The sequence below is a fragment of the Mustela nivalis genome (genome assembly GCF_964662115.1).
Source record: "Mustela nivalis genome assembly, chromosome: 14".
NCBI lineage: Eukaryota > Metazoa > Chordata > Mammalia > Carnivora > Mustelidae > Mustela > Mustela nivalis.
Window position 1 is genome coordinate 79,640,194 of NC_139033.1, and position 19,752 is coordinate 79,659,945.

At 47.6% G+C, this 19,752-nt stretch overlaps 1 protein-coding gene across 14 annotated transcripts in view; it reads left to right on the forward strand.

Annotated features, from left to right (window-relative positions):
- LDLRAD4 (low density lipoprotein receptor class A domain containing 4) overlaps positions 1–19,752 on the forward strand; it is a 413,486-nt gene that overhangs the window by 13,170 nt on the left and 380,564 nt on the right. For 3 of the 14 annotated variants that reach the window (XM_082697586.1, XM_082697589.1, XM_082697590.1), the window contains exon 2: positions 17,923–18,004. The exons of the other annotated variants lie outside the window; for them this stretch is intronic. The gene's annotated coding sequence lies outside the window, so the exon portion shown is untranslated. The remainder of the gene's footprint in view (positions 1–17,922; positions 18,005–19,752) is intronic. 14 annotated transcript variants of the gene reach the window in all.

Consider the following 19,752-nt stretch of genomic DNA (forward strand, 5'->3'; position numbering starts at 1 on the left):
TGTTCACATTTTACAAAATGCTTATATTTCCTCCTCGGTGCCGTTCATACCAGGAAGCCAGGTTTATCACTTCCACATGGTAACAATAATGCCTTCTATTTGCAAAACATTTGCAACTTTTTAAAGCTCTTCACAGACAGTATCTCATTTCAGGTTCCTTGGCTTGAAGGAACAAATAATTAATGAAATGTACAGAGAAGTGTAATTAACGGATTTGTTCCTTATTCTTCTCTAATGTGGCCATTAGCTGAATGTAGAATTCAGACTGGAGTTTATTTTAATGTGCAAAACCTAATGGGAAAGAGATGCTCTGTCATTGTCCAAACCACATGGCAAGGTATTTTCTGCAGTTGCTGGGACCAAGGCTTTGCCTCTTGCTTGCTGGCTGGGCACTCAGGTGACATAATTTTGAGAGATTAGGGTAGAGCACTCAAAATCCAATTCAAGAGTACAGCCAAACCACGCATCCTTTCTCAGAGGGATTGTGTAGACGAGATCTCATGGAAGTGAAGTGTGCCGGTGGCCTGGGTGGATGTTGGGAGCCTCCTCTTGTTTCTTTTCCTTTGAGAAAGGAAGGCTTGCCCGTGAGCCCGTTGCGGCACGTAAAAAGCAGCAAATCTAAAGTGTCCACCTGTTGGTTAGGGTGGAGCGTGTGCCCCGCACACTGTCTTGGGTGCTGAGAGTCCAGACAGAGCACTTGGGATCTCTGTCCTCCTGGGATCGAGCCCCACATCAGGCTCCCTGCTTGGCGGGAAGCCTGCTTCTCCCTCTCCCACCCAGCCTGCTTGTGTTCCCTCTCTCGCTGTCTCTCTCTCTCTCCATCAAATAAATAAATAAAATCTTAAAAAAAAATAAAAATCCTTGGCACGCCTGGGTGGTTCAGTTGGTTAAGCATCTGCCTTTGGCTCAGGTCATGGTCCTGGGTCCTGGGATCGAGTCCGGCATCCGGCTCTCTGCTTGGTGGGAACCCTGCTTCTCCCTCTGCCTACTGCTCCCCCTGCTTATGCTTTCTCTTTCTCTCTAACAAATAAATACATGAAATTAAAAAAAAAAAAAAGAAATCCTATTCATTCTGAGCTGGGTCCCTTTGTCGTGGTTACATAAGGCTGCTCTGCGGCCTCAGCTCTCGACCAGCGCCTGGCCACCTGTGCCTAGTTTACGCCTCTACCTGTAGTGGCCTCTTTTCGCCACTCAGCCATTTACTGTCATGTGTGGCTCTGCTGCTGCCTCCGGGGTTGCCAAGTATACGACCCCCTTCTTGTACTTCAAGTGGAAGTCCTTCAGGCCGCTGCTCACGCTTGCTTGGCAGTGTCCTGCTCTCTCCCTCTCCTCCACAGACCTCAAGGGGTGTGTCCTCCTCTCCCTCCCCGAAACCACTCGTGCGTGGAGCCTGCCTCGCCCAAGTACTCGAGGCCTGCTTCTGCTGTCCTAGGCCCGTAACAGAGACGGAGGCTGCAGCATCTGCTGGCTTTTTCCAGTTCGGACTCCCACTGATGACGGTTTAGTTATCGTTCAATGTGGAGGAGGCAGATGAAGTGCTCTGTGATATCCGGAGGTAATTCGTTGTCAGGATCAGTAAGGACTGAGGCTCAGCTGGGAGCTGCGCATGAGGACTGGGGTGGAGAGCTGGTAGTGAACGGGCCCTGCCTCCGCGGAAGGTGTCTGACTGGAAGGGTGGCGCTGACAAGAGGCGCTCTTCCCATCGCTCCGAAAGTGAACTTGTCTTCCGTACCATGCGAATATATTCTCTGCTGCGGGACAATAGAGCGGTAACATGATCTGTTCACTTCATTGGCTTGTGTGTTGATTGCAAGGAGATGGCAAGATGGCAGGGAGCTCTTCTGGAGTCTAGAGGGGAATGGCAAGCAGAACCCAGTGCAGAACTAGGTGCTTTTGCACGCCGGCTAAAGAAGCCAGCGCCCCCTGGTTTGAAATACTCCTTTCTGTGACCTCTTTGCCACTGTCTCCAGGGTTGTTTCATTGACAGCCTTCTCTGGATGTGTCTGAGCCCATGGTCTCCCTACCTCTGTGATGTGGCCCTCCAGGCAAAGCCGCCAAGGAGGGCCAGGCTCAGAGCTGGTGTTCAGTGGGGTCTCTCCTTTACCTGTCAGTGGAGACGGTTTTTGCACTTAGAACTTTATACTCACATCTGGAAAGATTAGAGGCAGGATTCTTCTGCACGTATTGAAATTGGTTGTACCGTTGACCCTTGAACAACACAGGCTTGGACTGCGTGGGGCCATGTACACGGGGTTATTTATTTATTTATTTTTGGTAAATACCAAATACAGGGCTATAAATTAAATATACTCTATCTTCCTTGTGATTTCCTTTTTTTAAAAAATATTTATTTATTTAACTCCTCTCTGCACCCCCTGTGGGGCTCAAACTCATGGCCCCAAGATTGAGAGTTGCAAGCCCTACCAGCTGAGCCAGACGGTGGGCCCCTTTGTGATTTTGTTAATACCATTTTTTTTTCTGTATCTTACTTTATTTTAAGAATATGATGTATAGTACATGGGGTGCCCGGGTGGCTCAGTCGTTAAGCATCTGCCTTTGGCTTGGATCAGGGTTCCAGGGTCCTGGGATCGAGCCCCACATCTGGGTCCCTGCTCAAGGGAAGCCTGCTTCTTCCTCTCCCAGTCCCCCTGCTTTGTGTTCCCTCTCTCGCTGTCTCTCTCTCTCTCTGTCAAATAAATAAATAAGATCTTAAAAAAAAAGGAATATGAAAATAATATATGAATATAAGAATATAGTATATATAACATACAGAATAAGTGTTAATCAAGGCCAACAGTAGGCTATTAATAGTTAAGTTTTAGGGAGTTAGAAATTAGAGATGGATTTTTGACTGTCCAGGGGTTAGTACCCCTACTGTCTGCATTGTTCAGGAGTCAACAGTGTATATGCATAGGGATCTCAGCCCTGAACCCTGAAGTCCAAACTCGTATCTAACTGCCTGTCGGGCATCTCCAAACCTGTGTCTAAAAACCATGTCCTGATTTCCACTACACCTGGTTTCCCTCTGGTTTCCCCCACCTGCCCTTCGCTGCACCGTAGCAGTAACAGCATTGCAGTCTGCCCAGTGAGTCAGGTCACCCATCTGGGAGGCCTCCTGGACTCTTTGTGTGTGTGTGTTTCGTCGTTCCCCTTATTCCATCAACAGATCCTCTTTGTTCTGTCTTCCAAGTTGGCCCCAAACCTGCTCACTTGTCACTGGCATGGTTGCTGGCAGCTCAGTGTGTCCCTTCCCGACTCAGGCCAGAGTCTCCTGGCTGGCCAACCCCTGCTCCTGCCCAGTGCCCCAGGAGTCTGGTCTCAGCTCAGCAGTTGATGGGGGCTCTGGGGTCTGGCAGTCCTCCCTCTGCAACTCTTCCCCATGCGCCTTTGTGCTTGCTCTGCTGAAACTCCCCCTTGGGAGCCCCATGTCCCCCACTCCATTCAGTCCTCAGTCTGGTGACCCTCCTCAGGTGGCTGTCCCTGACCTTGGGCCCTGCCCGGACCCTGCCCCGGTTTTCTCCATCTGTTCCCATGCTGGTTGTTTCTCCCCACTCCCATCCCTGAAAAGTAAGTGTGGAGGGGGGGGTGGGCGTGTCTCTTTGCCTCTTGTTCCCAGGAGGTGCCCAGCAGCAGCCTGGGGACCACGGTGCATGTGCAGGTGAACTCGGGTGGGGGAGGGCAGATCAGTGGGGTATATGGTGCCGCTGGGGTGAGCCGTGAGCCATACTCCTTCCTGGGTGGAGCTACTTCTGGGTGCCGGGTGTCTCCCCCTCAGTTACCATGGGTCACGTCAGACCTCAGTGCAAACAGAACGTCCTGCCAGAAGGGTTGAAGTACAGCCACGGAAGGGAAAGAGGTGCAGAGAGGCTGGCACTTCCCAGGCGACCTCATTGGCACCACCCCTCCCACTCCTTGCCTCCTTGGGCTTTTCTACTCACCTGCATGAAAGCTCTGTGCTACTGTTTCTTCCCAAAGCAAACTATCTGCTAGGAGCTAGGAGAAGCCATTGTTTCCCAGATAGGCTCTTGCCTTCCCTCTCTCCTCCTGCATTTAACTTGCTGGCTAAATAAATTATGGATGAATTGGGTACTATTTCTATGCTTCAAGAAAATTGCTAAAACTGTAAAAGATCATCAGATTTATTCATTTTAGTAAAATCGTCATAGGTACACGTTTTCTCTTCAGACAGCATGTCTCTATTATAATCCTGCTTTCCCTCAGCTGTTTTCTTCTGTTCTTGGGATCAGGAAAAGTTCAGAATGGAGAAAGATGGTCTGTGAATCTTTTTTTTCATCTTTTCACCAAAGACCAAGTGTTTGACAGTTACCTGGAGGTTTGAGTCATCTTCCAGACATCGGACTGTGCTTTTATTCTGGGATTAGGTCCATCATCTTGAGTTTTGTTTTCTTGCCTCGGATTTAAAATCCACAAGGATGTGTACCTCGTGGAACAAGGCAAAAAACCCCAAATGAGACAAATTTCAAATAGTGGCAAATAGTACAGTGGTTTATTTCTGCTAATGGTTTTTAGCTTGTGTGGTGTATCAATGCATGCTAGCCTTGCTTGTGAAGGAGATGGGCAGCCGTGGACGGGTCAAGGTCTCTGCTTTGCAGGTTCTTCCCTCCCATCTGGACCATACCTCTGCAGTCCTGCCTGACCCAGGACTGGACATGGCCCGTCCCAGGTTGGGTGGCTTTTCTTGGGACCAAGCTCCAGTCTTTGCCTCCGTCAGGAACCTGATTTAAATGACACAGACACATGTACCTCCATCCGGAATACACCGGAAGCAATTACAAACAGGACGTTAAAAATAGATGTCTTCCAGTATAATACTAAGGGTGATTTAAAAATTTTTGCCTTTTCTCCTTTTCCATCTTTCTCACAAGGATCATTTTTATAACAAGAAAATTCCCAGTGAACTTGGTTTCCTCAGGGTGTGGAATAAGAGTCAGTTTCTAAAACGTTGTGGAAAACAATTTGATGTGTGTCTTTTTAAGCGTTTTAGAAGCACGGGTGGTGTTGCTATGGGGATGGTAAGGTTTACTCTCTACAGAGAGCGGTTCCATCTGGCACCACACGCTCCCTGAGCCAAGCTGGGCAGTCCTACGCACAGCAGAGTTTCTCATTAGATGTGGAAACAATTACACATAGCATCATGATTCCATCTTTTTTCCCCCTAAATCACCATTTAGCTCTGATCGAATGGCAGGACATGATGCCAAACTGCTTTCTACAGCCTCTGACCTCCGTGCCTGTCGTCACCTCTGAGACGAGTGCATGGCTTACAGTCGGAAGGGGTTCCGTCTTTGCTGGTGGAGCTGGGTTGCTTCCTGAACACGGTGCACGGTGTTGTACCTTGATCACGTGGGGATTCATTTTCTTTTGCAGACGTGGAGACATCTCTTTGAGAGGCATTGTTGGCTGCCCCCTCGAAACCATGGCTTCCTTCCCTTCCTGCACTTGTTTAGAACCCATGGGGGTCCCATCTCAATCAGAGATGAGGTTTTGACATTCTGCTCGGGGGGCGTGGTGGGGACGTGAAGCATGCAGATTGAGTTCAGTTGTACATTCCATGGAGAATGAAACAAAGTGCTCAAGAAAAGCAGTAGGCTTCTCTTTGTCTGTTCATCTTCTGTTATCCTTGGGGCCTCATGGGGCTGATGTAAGTGGTGGAGAGGTGGGCGTGGGGACGGCTGATGGCCAGCTGGTTGTAATTGGTGATATTCTCAGAAGTCTGGTGGGGACCCTGAGCTAGATGTCTGGGGAACTCCATGTTGTTGCAGCTTTTGGTCTCCTTTTGGGGGTGTGCTCTTAGTCTAGTTCTGGTACCCTTATCTGGGAAATGGGGGAGTGGCGGTGATGCTTGCCTTCTCAAAAGGTTATTGTGACCATTCGATAAGATGGTTCAGGTGTCTGCTTTGAAAAGCAGAGAACTGAGTTCTTGAATGGTGCGTTGCCCCCATGTCTTGACCACTTGCGGGGTCGCTGTGTGTCCTGCTGTGTCTGGCCCACTTCCTCTGATGATCTGATAGGACATAGTTCTATCATATCATCGTGGATGGCCTCTTAGTACCTATAACTTCTAGCTTAGGTGTTCATGATGATGGACTGGTAGATGACTGCTGTAGAAGAATGCTGTTTCATTCTTGCCTTGGTGACAAGGGTGATAACTTCACTCAGCCCTGGGATCATTTGGAACTAGGGTGGTTCTACTTAATGGAAAAAGCAGTTGGAGGACATTCTGGAAACATGGATTCTTATTCCCAGTTCTGTCCCCAAGCAGCATTGTCCCCAAGCAACTCAGTATCTCGTCCTTCAGTGGATGGGATTGCTTGACTGCCCTGGGACTGGTACCATGGACACTCCAGACCTCTGGGCTCAATTCCCCCACTGAGAACTCCCCTCACGTCAGCATTGCTGTCTAGCATTTCTTGTGCATTATTTTATTTTGTTCATTTAATTCATTTGTGGGCTTGGGTAGTGCTCTGTCATACACGCTGTTAAGATCTTGTCTCCAAATGAGCATCTGGTGTGGAGCCTGGTGGCTCCCTGGGCCCCTCCTGGCTTGCAAGTTCAAGGACTCTGGTTACTTGAGAATCATAGCTCTTGGCCTGATTATAGACGACATGGGCAGTGGTGAGGAGCGGTTCCCATTCTGCCTTTTCCCATTAAGCACGTGCTCTGAAACTCCGCTGAAAACCCCAGCAGCTACTGGGACCCAGAAACTTAATAACAACACCCAGTATATCTGCCTTTCTTGAGTTATAGGGTATCCTGTCACTTTGCCCTCCAAGCTCCAAAAGAGATCTAGGAATTCTCTTTTTTAGTTTCCAAGATAGAAACTGGAGACAGAATCTTAAGGACTGGCTGTCTGGCTTGTACCCTTTAGGTGTTAGTTCCTCTTGGAGTTCCTCTGCTCACTGGAAGGATATTGGCATTTCCAGCGCTGTGCAATCTTTTGTTGTTTCTAAATACCCTCAAAGTCCTTCTGGATGGCACTCAAGCCTTTATTTGGGTTGTTCATTTTCACACCAAAGGAAGACTTCTGTATCTTACCTTGCATGCTGAGTTTCTGTGCTAAGCTAGGAGGGTCCCCGGTTAGTTAGAAGAAAAGGGTGAACAAGAGAGATGTGCCAGTTAGGGCATTTTACATACACCAAACCAAGAGCCGGCCTGATGCAGGGAAGGAGATGTGGGCTGTGGAGTCCCACTAACCTGGGTTCCAGTCTCTGCTGAAATGCATACGGAAGGTGTGTTACTTTTTAGGATTCTGGAGAGACTAAATGAGGCCATGCCTGGGGTGGGGCCAGCACACGGCTGGGACTGGTGGCTGCCTGTGTTTGGAGTGTGGAAAGACATGTTTATAGAGCTGGATTCAGTCTGGCTGTCAGACGGCGTGGCAAAGGCCAGGCTTGCCCACGACCCATTGGCCCCAGCCCCTGCCCTAGCAGAGCTCACGTGGCGGTTTCTGCACAGAGTTTAGCCGATAACTGCTTGCTGATTGCTCCTAACTGTGGTTGGATAGGGCATTTGTGTCCTCAGACCCAGCTTGCCAGTGGGGGTGCCTGGTGGAAGGGGAGAGGGTCCTGGAAATGTTAATGCAGCTAATCCAATGAGATTAGCCTCCTGAGCTGAGGGATTTGAGGGAACAAAGGGTATTGAAGGGACCACTTAGAAGTTTAAACAGACTCTGTTCTCCCTTTTCACCTACGTCTTGTATAAGGATTTCAATAGCTCCTAAATGAGCTGGCCTGAATGGCAGTAGCGCCCTTTTAAATTCTAATTAGCTGGTGAATTAACTAGTATGAATTTTGATTAGTTAGGATGAATTACAGGTATTAATGATTGTACAGTCTTAGAGCAAATGAAAGTAGCGGTTTATCCAAAGGGGGCTATGGCCAGTCGTCCGGCCAGAGGACTTTAAATAGTCTCAGAAAGACCGTGTTCTCTTTTCACACCGCATTCTTCACCCTTTAAAGCCTGGGACTGGAGCAGCGTGAAGTGGGGAGGAGACTCGGCCCCCTCGCTCTCCTTGGTGGCCCTGGAAGGAGCACAGCCCTCATGGTCTGTAGCTGGCAGGCCTCCAGACGCCCTCTGCAGTGCACCCTGCCACGCGGCTGCACAAGCTTCCTTGCTAGAAAAGCCAACGGCTATAGCCTTTTCCTCCCAGGGCCGGCCTTGACCTGACCTGAAGCTGCAGTGTTCATGTTCGCAGCGGCTGGCACTAGCCCCTCTCCACGTCAGTGTCTGGTGTAGGTTGGTCGGGGGTGGAGGGGGCTGAACCTGTTTGGCTAAGGAAGGGAATTCCTAAGTATATCAATATTTCCTTGGCCTTGCCCTGTTTCAGACAGCCTTGCACATGGACACTCATTACATAGTTACATAGGAGAGTGTTTTAAAATACCCAACACGGATCCATTTCAGTGACGGTGATGGGTCACATGTGTGTGATCAGGGTGTTCTGGAAAGAGTTGCCAGCTCATTTACAAAAGGCCTCACGTGGTCTAGTATGCTGAAAGTCCATCACCTAATGGGCAGGGGCTCTGAACTGCAGGCTTAGTGCCTCTGCCCTCCGCAGGCTCTCACTCCCTACCCTCTTGTCCTTCCTCTGGTGGCAGATTGTGGCCTAGTCTCGTGCTTTTTGGCTGAGAGACAATTGGCCTTGTTTTATGCAGGCTTGGTCCCCTGCTCCTCCATTTTGTGTCCTGTTGGGCACCTTGTATGGCACGGTGCTAGTTTACGAGGACCCAAAGACATGTGAATTTCAGCACTGGACCTGGTGCTTCCTGTGTGATTTCCCATCGTTGTGGATTCAGGAGTTTGGCCAGGACACTCTTCGCAGGGCCCGCCCACGTGGTCTTCAGCAGTTCTAACGTGCATCATTGCTCTTAAAAGAAAAGCTTTGGTGCTCTGAGAGTTGAGATGGGCCAGAGATCCCAGCTAAAGAGAGTGTGCAAAGCCTTGGCTATACTGATTTTAGCATGGTTGGACCATGGGTGTGTCTCAGGGACAAACATTGAAGAGGGAGCAAAAGATGAATTCAGGCCCAAGGCTTTCTCACCGAAAAGCTGCTGTTTGTGGGCCCTGATGGTTAGCTAGCCTCACCACTTCTCAACCCTCACTGACCAGCTGGCTGTTGCAAGGGTGACTCTCTGTCACACCCTGCCCCACCCCGCCACCAGCCAGGTTCATCTCATGATGGAGCCTTTTGGATGTTGGTTTCATGGGACACTACTGAGCACATCCAAGCATATCCTACATCATAATCACTCCTGGTAGAGGCCAAGAATGAAAAGGGTTCATGACTGAGAGACTCTTGTATACCACAGAGTAGGCTGGCTTTCTGGAGAAGTGGTTGACCACTACCTCCACACTTTCTGCATGAGACAGGATGACCCTGTTGAGCTATCTGGAATGGTTTCTGTTGCCGGTGCTGGTCATCCTCTGCTGTGGGAATAAGGCTCAGATCAGACCCCAGAATCTAGTTTCATCACATTTGAGAATAGCTCAGACCTATGTCTCCATCAGAGAAAAGATCCCATAGGAGAGCTTGGATATGGTTGTTTCCTATTTATTTCTTTATGCATGCCCAGCTTTCTTCCAGAAGTGATTTAAAGACAGCTTAAAAAAATACCTATAGTGGGGCGCCTGTGTGGCTCAATGGGTTAAAGCCTCTGCTTTGGGCTTGGGTCATGATCCCAGGGTCCTGGGATGGAGCCCCACATTGAGCTCTCTGCTCTGCAAGGAGCCTGCTTCCTTCTCTCTCTGCCTGCCTCTCTGCCTGCTTATGATCTCTGTCTGTCAAATAAATAAGTAAAATCTTTGGAAAAAAAAATACCTATAGTGTTGGGGTGCTTGGGTGGCTCAGTCGTTAAGTGTCTGCCTTCAGTTCATGATCCCAGGGTCCTGGGATCAAGCCCTACATCGGGCTCCCTGCTCAGCTGGGAACCTGCTTCTCCCTCTCCCACTCCCCCTGCTTGTGTTCCCTCTCTCACTGTGTCTCTCTCTTCCAAATAAATAAATAAAATCTTTTAAAAAAATACCTGTAGTGTTAAAATAATAATACAAGATTGAGGTTTTTAGGAAAAAGAAAATACGAGTTTCAGGAGTTTTATTAAACCAGAGGAGTGCTTCAGACATGTTGATTTCTAGAATCCTTTCTTTATACGTGTCTAGGAAAGCCCATCAGAACAATTTTTTTGGGAATTCCAGTATTTCAGGTTTTACCAAAGAAAAGGAAATATCAGGCGACCTCCATACCAGTTCACATTTCTTTTACAGATAAGGGGTTAAGGTTTTTAGGACGTGTTCTCTAAATAGGCTCTTTAATTCCTACTGGTGTTTTGGTTTCAGGCCTGGAGCTGTGTTTGGGTGATTAGTGACATCTAATTATGGGAGGGCAGGCAAGAGCTTTATAGACTCGAGTCGGATACAGAAGAACTACCTTCGAGCACTGACTAATGATTTTCATTAGGAAATGGATTTTTCAGTTCAATAATACAGAGGCTGATAATATTTTACCTTTTGAAATATGGCCATTCTGGAATAGTATGCAGTTTCTGAAGTGCATAGAATAAGAAAGAAGAACTAAATGTAAAAATGGTCTATTGTTTTACTAACTCTAATAAAAGTGACTTCCAAGTAGTTTATTTTAATATCATCTAAGAGTTTTGCGTGGCCTTGCATTCAGCTCTGACCCCATTTGGCGCAACTTAATTTCAGCTGTTAAACAATTAGAGTCCCCCCCTTAGGTCCAAATTGGTGTTGTCATCTTATTTATCAGGAGCAGGGGCGCTGACTGCTGCTTGAGCCTCTAGTCCAGCTTGTCTATAGAGGCCCAGCCCTCCCAGGGCACTGGTCTTGCCTTTGTGCCTTTGTTCCCACCTCCCTCTGTTCCATATCCCCTATTGGAGTGTTTCTGAGCTGTCTTTTATGATAGAAGCACTTAGAGTCTTTGTGTCTGATTCCAGCTGATCTTAATTTGCAACTGGGCCATGATTTCTTTGAGTGCCACCTTGCACTGGGCCAGCCCTGGTCCTCCCTGCTGGAGCTGGCCTCTGCCACTTCCCAGGCTCTTACCTTTTGGGTACGCTATGAACTTCTGTAGAATGGGCATAATCAAACTGTGAGGAGGAAACCTGAGGCAAAGTATGGGGACAACATTCGAAACTTCACATCTGCATCCATCCATCCATCCATCTGCCCAACTCCACCTGCCTAGCAGTAAACTAAATTGCAAAGTATAAATAAATTAACATTACAGTGAAGAACTCTAGTTTTCTTTGTTACCTACCTATGCCTCGCTTTTTGTTATTACAGTTAACTGATTAACCTTTAAAATCTTGAAATATTATTTATTTATCCACATGGAATATATTATGGTTGATAGGATCACTTACATCTACCCTGCAAGTGTTGCCATCCAAAAGTTGTGAGCTCAAGCCCCACATCGGGTTCTGTGCTGGGCATGGAGCCTGCTTAAGATTCTTTCTCTCCCTCTACCTCGTCCCTTCCCTGCCCCCTCTCCCTCTCTTAAAAAAAAAAAAAAAGTAAAATTTAATAAATATTTAGAAAGTGCATATCACTATGTCTCATTAGCGATTTTTTCAGATGCTTTGGAAGAGCAAAAGCCCACAGATTATCTCTGTCCCATGGACCTCTCATTTTGGAGGGGGGCTCACTGCTTTTTTATGCACACAAGATCCTTGGAGAGCATTGTCATCTGTCTCATTTTGGAGGAGATGATGGATGGGTTCCCAAAAGTGGAGATATGTCATATTGTCAGTGCCATAACGGGAAAATGTCAAGAAATGCTTTTCAGGGGAGTAGTTTCTATGAAGTGTATACACAGGAATAACCCTGACTTTGAGGGACCATGTGTGCCATCCAGTGGGTTCTGGACCTTGTAAAGCTCTGACTATGCTGTGGCCTCACCCCCTGGAAGACATGCTTAATTCCACCTTGGCCCACCATAGGTGAGCTCTCACTGAGGAGTACCAGGGATAATGGGGGGAGATTCAAGGTGAGACAGGCAGGTGAGGGGAGAGGTTTTTTTTTTGTCTTTAATTAACATAAAATGTATTATTTGTTTTAGGGGTACGGGTCTGTGAATCATCAGTCTTACACAATTCACGGCACTCACCATAGTACATATCCTCTCCAATGTCCATCACCCAACCACCCCATCCCTCCCACCCCACTCCCCTCTAGCAACCCTCAGTTTGTTTCCTGAGATTAAGAGTCTCATATGATTTGTCTCCTTCCTGATCCCATCTTGTTTTGTTTGTTCCCTCCCTTCCCCCCATGAACCCCTGCCCTGCCTCTCAAATTCCTCGTATCAGAGAGTTCATATGATAATTGTCTTTCTCTGATTGGCTTATTTCACTCAGCATAATACCCTCTAGTTCCATCCATGTCATTGCACATGGCAAGATTTCATTTCTTTTGATGGCTGCATAGTATTCCATTGTGTGTATGTGTGTGTGTGTGTATCTCACATCTTCTTTATCCATTCAGCTGTTGATGGACATCTAGGTTCTTTCCATAGTTGGTTGTTGTAGACATTGCTGCTACAAACTTTCGTGTGCATGTGCCCCTTCGGATCACTACATCTGTATCTTTAGGGTAAATACCCAGTAATGTGATTGCTGGGTCACAGGGTAGCTCTATCTTCAACTTTTTGAGGAACCTCCGTACTGTTTTCCAGAGTGGCTGCCCTAGCTTGCACTTTCTTCACATCCTTGCCAACATCTGTTGTTTCCTGACTTGTTAATTTTAGCCATTCTGACTGGTGTGAGGTGTGGTATCTCACTGTGGTTTTGATTTGTATTTCCCTGCTGCTGAGTGTGATGTTGAGCACTTTTTCATGTGTCTGTTGGCCATTTGTATGTCTTCTTTGCAGAAATGTCTGTTCATGTCTTCGGCCCATTTCTTGATTGGATTATTTTTTCTTTGGGTGTTGAGTTTGATAAGCTCTTTATGGATTTTGGATACTAGCCCTTTATCTGACATGTCATTTGCAAATATCTTCTCCCATTCTACCGGTTGTCTTGGTTTTGTTGACTGTTTCCTTTGCTTTGCAAAAAGTGTTTTTTTATTCATGCACTGGGAGCTGCCTGAAGTTCTTGCTGAGTTTATTCTAGCAGGAAATGCTACTACTTCTAATTAATATTCATGTAAGACTTTGCCAAATGCATACTATATGGATATTGTTGTCATCCTTGCTTTGCAAATGTGAAAACTGAGACTCCGAGAGATTGAGTGACACGCCCAAGTCATCCCAGGCCGGAAGTCATTGGCTGTGTCCCTTAAAACCTTCTTGGACCCTGGCTCTCTCACTTGTTGATAAGGGCTGTGGACAGCAGAGTTTCTCCATACAGGATGAGAGCAAGAAGCAGGATCCTTTCCGCTTCACGAGGAGCAAGAGAAGTGATACTGGTTCCCAGGTCACCTGCACAGACTGCAGCTTCTGGCTCCCAGATGTGAGCATGGGCCTGCCTGTTCCCGCTCTTCTCCTGGGCTTCTGCATGGACTTGCCTGCAGCCCAGTGGGAGGACTCTGGGAACATGCAGAGTGAGGAGGCGTGTCCTGCATGCCGTGGGACCCGGGGCTCTGTACGCTGTTGCTGTCATTACTCATTTCTGCAGAGTGGGTCTCTGCCTGGAATTACAAGGCGGGCACTGACAGATGTATAAGTAGATGCTCAAGAGCGCATTAAAAATGCATTGTTAAAAATGGATTCAATGTGTGAACCAAGATTGGCATGAAGGTTGGGTCCCTGTATTTTTAGAGGCTAATTAAAGTGCATGAACAATGATAAATTCAGATAACCCATATCGTCTAAAATCACCGTAAAGCATTCACAAAAGAGCTAATTGCAGGGGATGCTGTTGCTGCGGCCCAAGGGGTCCAAGTGGTCTGCCATCAAGTTCCCTCTGCTTTGCCCGGATAGAATCGGCCTGGGCCTGCGGCTCCTGAGCACCTCAGCTGTCTGGCACCCAGCACTGTGCATTTGCCATGTTTCTGCTGCCTTGAGTTTGGGGACACATGTGGAGTTCTCCCATGCCACTTGTCTAAATCATTCACAGAAATCTGTGGTCACTTTCTGTAAAGTGCTTCACTGGTGATAGGGAGAGAGATTTAATACTGATGCGTGTTCACGCACCGAGGGTGTGCAGGTCGCTTCCCTTTCTGTGGCCCCTTCCCTCCTGTTAGGTGCAGATGCCACAGCCGGTTCTGGATGACCGGACCACAGTTTATTGGCTGGAGTAGGTATTAGACTATGCGGTGTTCTTCACGATCCATGGTGATAGTGTTTGCCCTGTTTGTCTGTCTTTGGAAAACTGGCCTCCAGAGGTGAACTGTGGAGTGAGCTGTGTCAGAGTCTGTCTTCTCCCTCTGCAACATTGAACTGGTTTATCTGGAGGACCTGGTGCTCTGCAGTTCTGATATTCTGGCAGTCACACTGAGAAATGAGAACATGTGCGTTTAGTGATCGCAGGGTGAGTAGACTTGCAAGTTGGTCACAAGATCTATAACTCAGGATTTTGTAATATTCTTTTTTTTTTTTAAAGATTTTATTTATTTATTTGACAGATGGAGATCACAAGAAGGCAGAGAGGCAGGCAGAGAGAGAGAGAGGGCAAATCAGGCTTGAGCAGGGAGCCTGAGGCTCAGGCTTGATCCCAGGACCCTGAGATCATGACCTGAGCTGAAGGAAGAGGCTTAACCCACTGAGCCACCCAGGAGCCCCAACATTGTGATAACTTGATCACGTATCAAGTTAACGCTGGTACAAAACGGCTAACTAATACCACAGACTTGATCTGGGTTTTACTAGCTTTTCTACTGAAGTCCTTTTTTCTGTTCTTGGATTCCATCCAGTATGCCACATTACATTTAGCCACTGCCCTTTTTTATTCTTCAAACAATTTTATTTTTAATGTTTTATTTTGGTAACATTTCCAACTCTCTAAAAGTAGGGAATAGGAGAGCGAGTCTGCGTGGGTCATTACCCATTCGGAACTATGGTCAGCATATGGCTAATCACACTGTCCCACCAAATCTCGTTTCCTGTTGGGTAAGCTGGCCTTAAATGGGTCATTGTGACCCTGCCTCCACAGTGCCTTTCCCACACGTGTACCGGCACCTGCGGGATATCACCTGGCATGCTTGCATGTTATCATCTGGTCTCTTCCCAATGCTCGAGAGTTGCTGATACAGGCACCTTTATTTATTTATTTTTAAAGATTTCATTTATTTATTTGAAAGAGAGAATGACAGAGAGAGAGCACGTGCATGGGAGGGGGGAGGGGCAGAGGGAGAAGCTGACTCCCCGCTGAGCAGGGGGTGTAGGACTCAGTTCCGGGACCCTGGGATCATGACCTGAGCTGAAGGCAGATGCTTAATAACTGAGCCACCCAGGTACCCTGTTGGGACCTTTAAATGCAGACTCGGTTTGATCTTTTTCCTGCTTTTTGCCACCGTTTCCAAGAAGAAGGCTCTACATGCAAGGAATATGGAGTAGGATTTGTTGGAAATGTCTCTCTGGAGCCTTTGTTTGGCACTTGAAGTTTGTGTTTGTTACTTATGGTGACCCAGCATGACCTCAAGAGAAGGTCCATTCTCCTAGAGATATATGACTGTGAGAGCCAGGCTAGAGGGCAGCATCTCACAGCACAACGGCTTTAATTCTGTATTACACCTCCCCCCGCTTACATCACCACTTGCATGCTAGGGTGTGGAAGAGTTACCGCTTGCTGCAGATGGACTCTTTTCTGCTGGTGGGCTCTCTTTCTTACTCCTTCCCCCTTTTATTAGCTGGTGCCAGGCACAGTCACCTCATTAACCTCTCATTAGGTTAGGTGTTATCGGGTAATTGTTTGTTGAGTGAATGAATGACCACCAGACTACCAATAAATAGGTATATGCCTGAGCTACTTCACACCAAAGTGTTAATAGCTGTTAGTGTTTTCAGAATTGACCCCTTGGGATTATTTACATTTTAAGGAGCTGGTATCTTGAGGAACAATTGCTTAATCCAAATGTGGAATTCCTGACCTGTGGCCCCAGTGGGGAAGGCTAGGATGCCTTTTTTATGGGTCTTCAAAGTAAATATTGTGGCTTATATGAAAACTCAACTCTGAAAATGATGCAGATTGAAAAGAATGTTATTTTTGTGGTTGCGCAGAAATGATTCGAAGGGGACTTGGGTCTTCTAGCGATAGGACGTGTGGGACACCTTCTCGTGTTGGAATCAGAACAAGCCTCCTTGCCGAAAATGAAGTTTTCAGGGAGAAGTGGACGTCATTGCTGAAGCTCAAATGCAAATAGGCATTTATTCCTTCAGCAGTCATTTATTATGTGCATTCTGCCTGGGGCAGCAGGGTTTTGGGGACCCAAGGGAGGGCCACAGCCTTGTGTTGGACCAGGTGACTGACCTCTGCTGCACATGAGATGTACTTCCAGTAGTCATTGCTAATATTATTATAATGAATTGAAACCCAAGACTGATGACAGGGTTGGCACTCTAGTCATTCCATTGGAAGTGAGTGGGTCCCCAATGCAGCCTTAGGCACTGGGACTGCTGGACATGTGGGGGACAAGGTCCAGCCTCTGTCCTTAGTCATGTTCAGAATTAGGAATTCCTTACAGGTAGATGATGATGCATTTGTGTGTATGTGTATGCATCTGTGACATATGACTGGGACATTGTATCTCTGTGGCATCACATAGCGTCCTCATGTGAATTATTGGTCCGTCCACACTTAGCAGGATGGAATCTCAGCGCTGACGTGTGTGGCAGATATCTGAATATGTGGTACGTAAAGGCTGTTGAAGAATGTGCAGAAGCTGTCATGGCAAGCTAGGGTGCCTTTGGCTGATATTACAGGCAAGGCTCCCATGAAATGTTTAGAAGCAGCCTTCTTTGCAGTCTTCCTTCCATGTCCACAGTCACGTCTGCACAAGGACATTGTAAGCTGGGCCCTGTTCTCGTGTAGTCCCCATGTGGTCTTGTTGGGTTTTTCTTCTGTTTATTTTGTATCTCGGCACTTTGCTTGTTTTCCAAACCACTGGCTGCACCATGAGGCCTCCGAGAACAGATGGCACGAGACAAACTCATGCTCCTGTGTTAGCAGGGGCAGCCAGAGGGTCCAGGGTCCAGGCCTGCCTGCTCTTGGCACACGGCCTCTTCCACCCCCATTCCCAAGTCCGAGTGGTTTCTGCCTGGCCTGGGCTCTGGAGGCAGGATCGAACGGCGGGGTGTCCCAGGGGAGCCCCAAGGGGTGGATGCCTTCAGTCTGGAGGCACTGAGGTACAGAGGAGGGGTGCAGTGGTGGGGGGCGGGGAAGTGGAGGGAGGAGTGTCAGGTGTCACAGCTGCCAAGATGTGGGGAGCGGGCACCAGGGGCCAGAGCCTCCAGGTGACTAGAGGCAGTCGTTGTGGGGGACAGCCCGACATGTTTTTGTCTGGTGCCATTCTGGGGCTTAGGTTTATTACTGAAGTATGTCATTTGCTTCATATCTTTATAGAGATGTAATAAGAATCAAGGAGGAGTAATATTTTAAAAATCCATTTTTTTTTCTTCTCTCCCTTCACTGTTTGATGAAATTTCTAAGCCTGCAGGTAAACTAGTATGAGGCTAAGCTAATAAGTCTTTCTAATGACTGATTTAATACCAGCAGGCAAGATTCCTTTTGGGATTGATTGTGGCACATGGTGCTAATGGGGGTTAATTTGTAAAGGGAGGTACAGTGTGCATTACCTTATGAAATCTGCACATAAGAGAGGGAGAGAGACAGAGACACAACGAAAGAAGGAATGTATTCAGTGAAAACAGGAAAAGCTGAAATTCAGATTTGTCTTTTTGATATTCAAGTCCTAACGATCAGGCTGTGTCGTATTCTTATTTCTTTTCTGTAGACTCACAGACACCTGCTCTCTCGATTGGGCACAGAGCACTTGGCCATTTACACTCAGGTGTCACTGACCATGAAACCTTTGCGTGAGTTCCTGACAAGCCTCTCCCTGACTCAGCGAGCTCAGCCGGACCTCACAGAGCTGACTGGAAAGTGGGGGAGAATGCAGGGATGGAGCAGTCCTGCGAATAGATGTAGACTTCTGGGACAGCTAGCGAGGGCGAGCATGAACCTGAGGGAGGTTCTGTGGTTTCCTGGGGTCGCTGGGGGATTTCTGGAGGTGGGACCTGGGCGGTGAAGGACAGCCAGCCCAGGATAGGGACTCACACAAGAGGCAGGGGAACAGACTCAGCAGCTGGAAATGGAAAGTAGCATGGGCTAGGGGTCCTGCAGGAGGGCTAAGGGTTTTCTCTTCGGAGTCAGTCGGATCTTAAAGGCTTTGGGAAGTCATCAAAGTGTTCAAAGCTGCAGGATGACAAGCTCTGTTCACTTGGTCGTGGTGTGGAGACCGGGCATGGGTATGGAAGGTCTCCCCTTGCACGGTCAAGGAAGACTGGGCGCAGACAGGGCATGGATGCTGGAAGGCTGCTCACCTGATCTAGAGGGAATAGCTGGGCCTGAAGCTCCAGATGCTGTGTTTGCCTTCACGGACACATCCAATATTGTGTTTCTGAAAAGCTCCACTGTTAACCAAAGTCGGATTCTGTGTGCTAGGGGTCAGGGAACTTTATTGTTCAGGTGACATTTGGACAGGGACCCAAGGGAGTGGTCCATGTGGATATTTAGGATGATTTCTAGGCAGAGAGAGCTCTGTGTAAAGGCCTTGAGCAAGGTCGTGTAGCTGAAGAGGAGCAGGGGCAAGGGAGAGTGAGGGGAGGGAGGCCAGGTGTGCATGTGGGCTCATGGTCCTGGAGGGCTCTGGTGAAAAGGTGCCATACCGGGTGTGGAGCAGAGCAGTGTCTCCTCTGAGGTTCACAGGATCTCTGAAGTGAAGCGGGTGACCGTACAGGACCGTACAGTATCAAGTCCCAGGAGATGATGGTTTCCCAGGTCAGGGTGGCCTAGGTGGAGAGAATGAGCCAGGACTTGGGAGGCAGCATTTTGAGGATTTGGTGAGGGCTAAGAAAGACAAGCGTGTATCAGAGTTTTTGGCTGAGCGACTGGAGTTGTATCTTAGCAGGTTGGGGAAGATTAGGGAAGGAGCAGTTTTGGTGGTTATTTGTTTCCTAAGGAGACAATTTTTCTTATGATAATAATAATTATTATCAGTGATAGTAGTGATGTTATTTGGCCTACTTTTATTACTATGGTTTGTGGTCTTCTTGTTTCTGCCTAACCTTTGTGCACGATAACCTTTTAGAAAATGGTGTACCCCTTATTTAGGACATTATGAGTCTTAGTCTTGTCCAGAAATCAAATGGAATTTCTTTGCAAGAAAGATTCAATGTAAAGCCCCTTGATTCCCTGGGGGAAGGGGTGCTGTGTGTACACAGCAGGTTGTAATGCTCTGTTATCCTATCGAAAATTAGAACAGTGATTATGTATGTTGACAGGACTCAGATCCATGAATCTGGTGGTGGGAACTTTGGGAAGCAAACGAAATCTGTTTGCTTCCTCTAAAAGCATCTTCCTGTGTCAGAGGTGGGTCCTATCCATGTTGGGAGTAGACCTCACTTGTCTTTTAAGCTAGAGCCTCTTTCCTTGCTCTGTTATCTGAGTCACCTCCCTGCGATGCTGGTTAGAAATGCAGACTTTCAGCCCTGCCTCTGTCCCACAGATCACAACCTGCTTTTTAACGAGGTCCCCAGGGGATTCATGCACCTTAAAGTTTGAG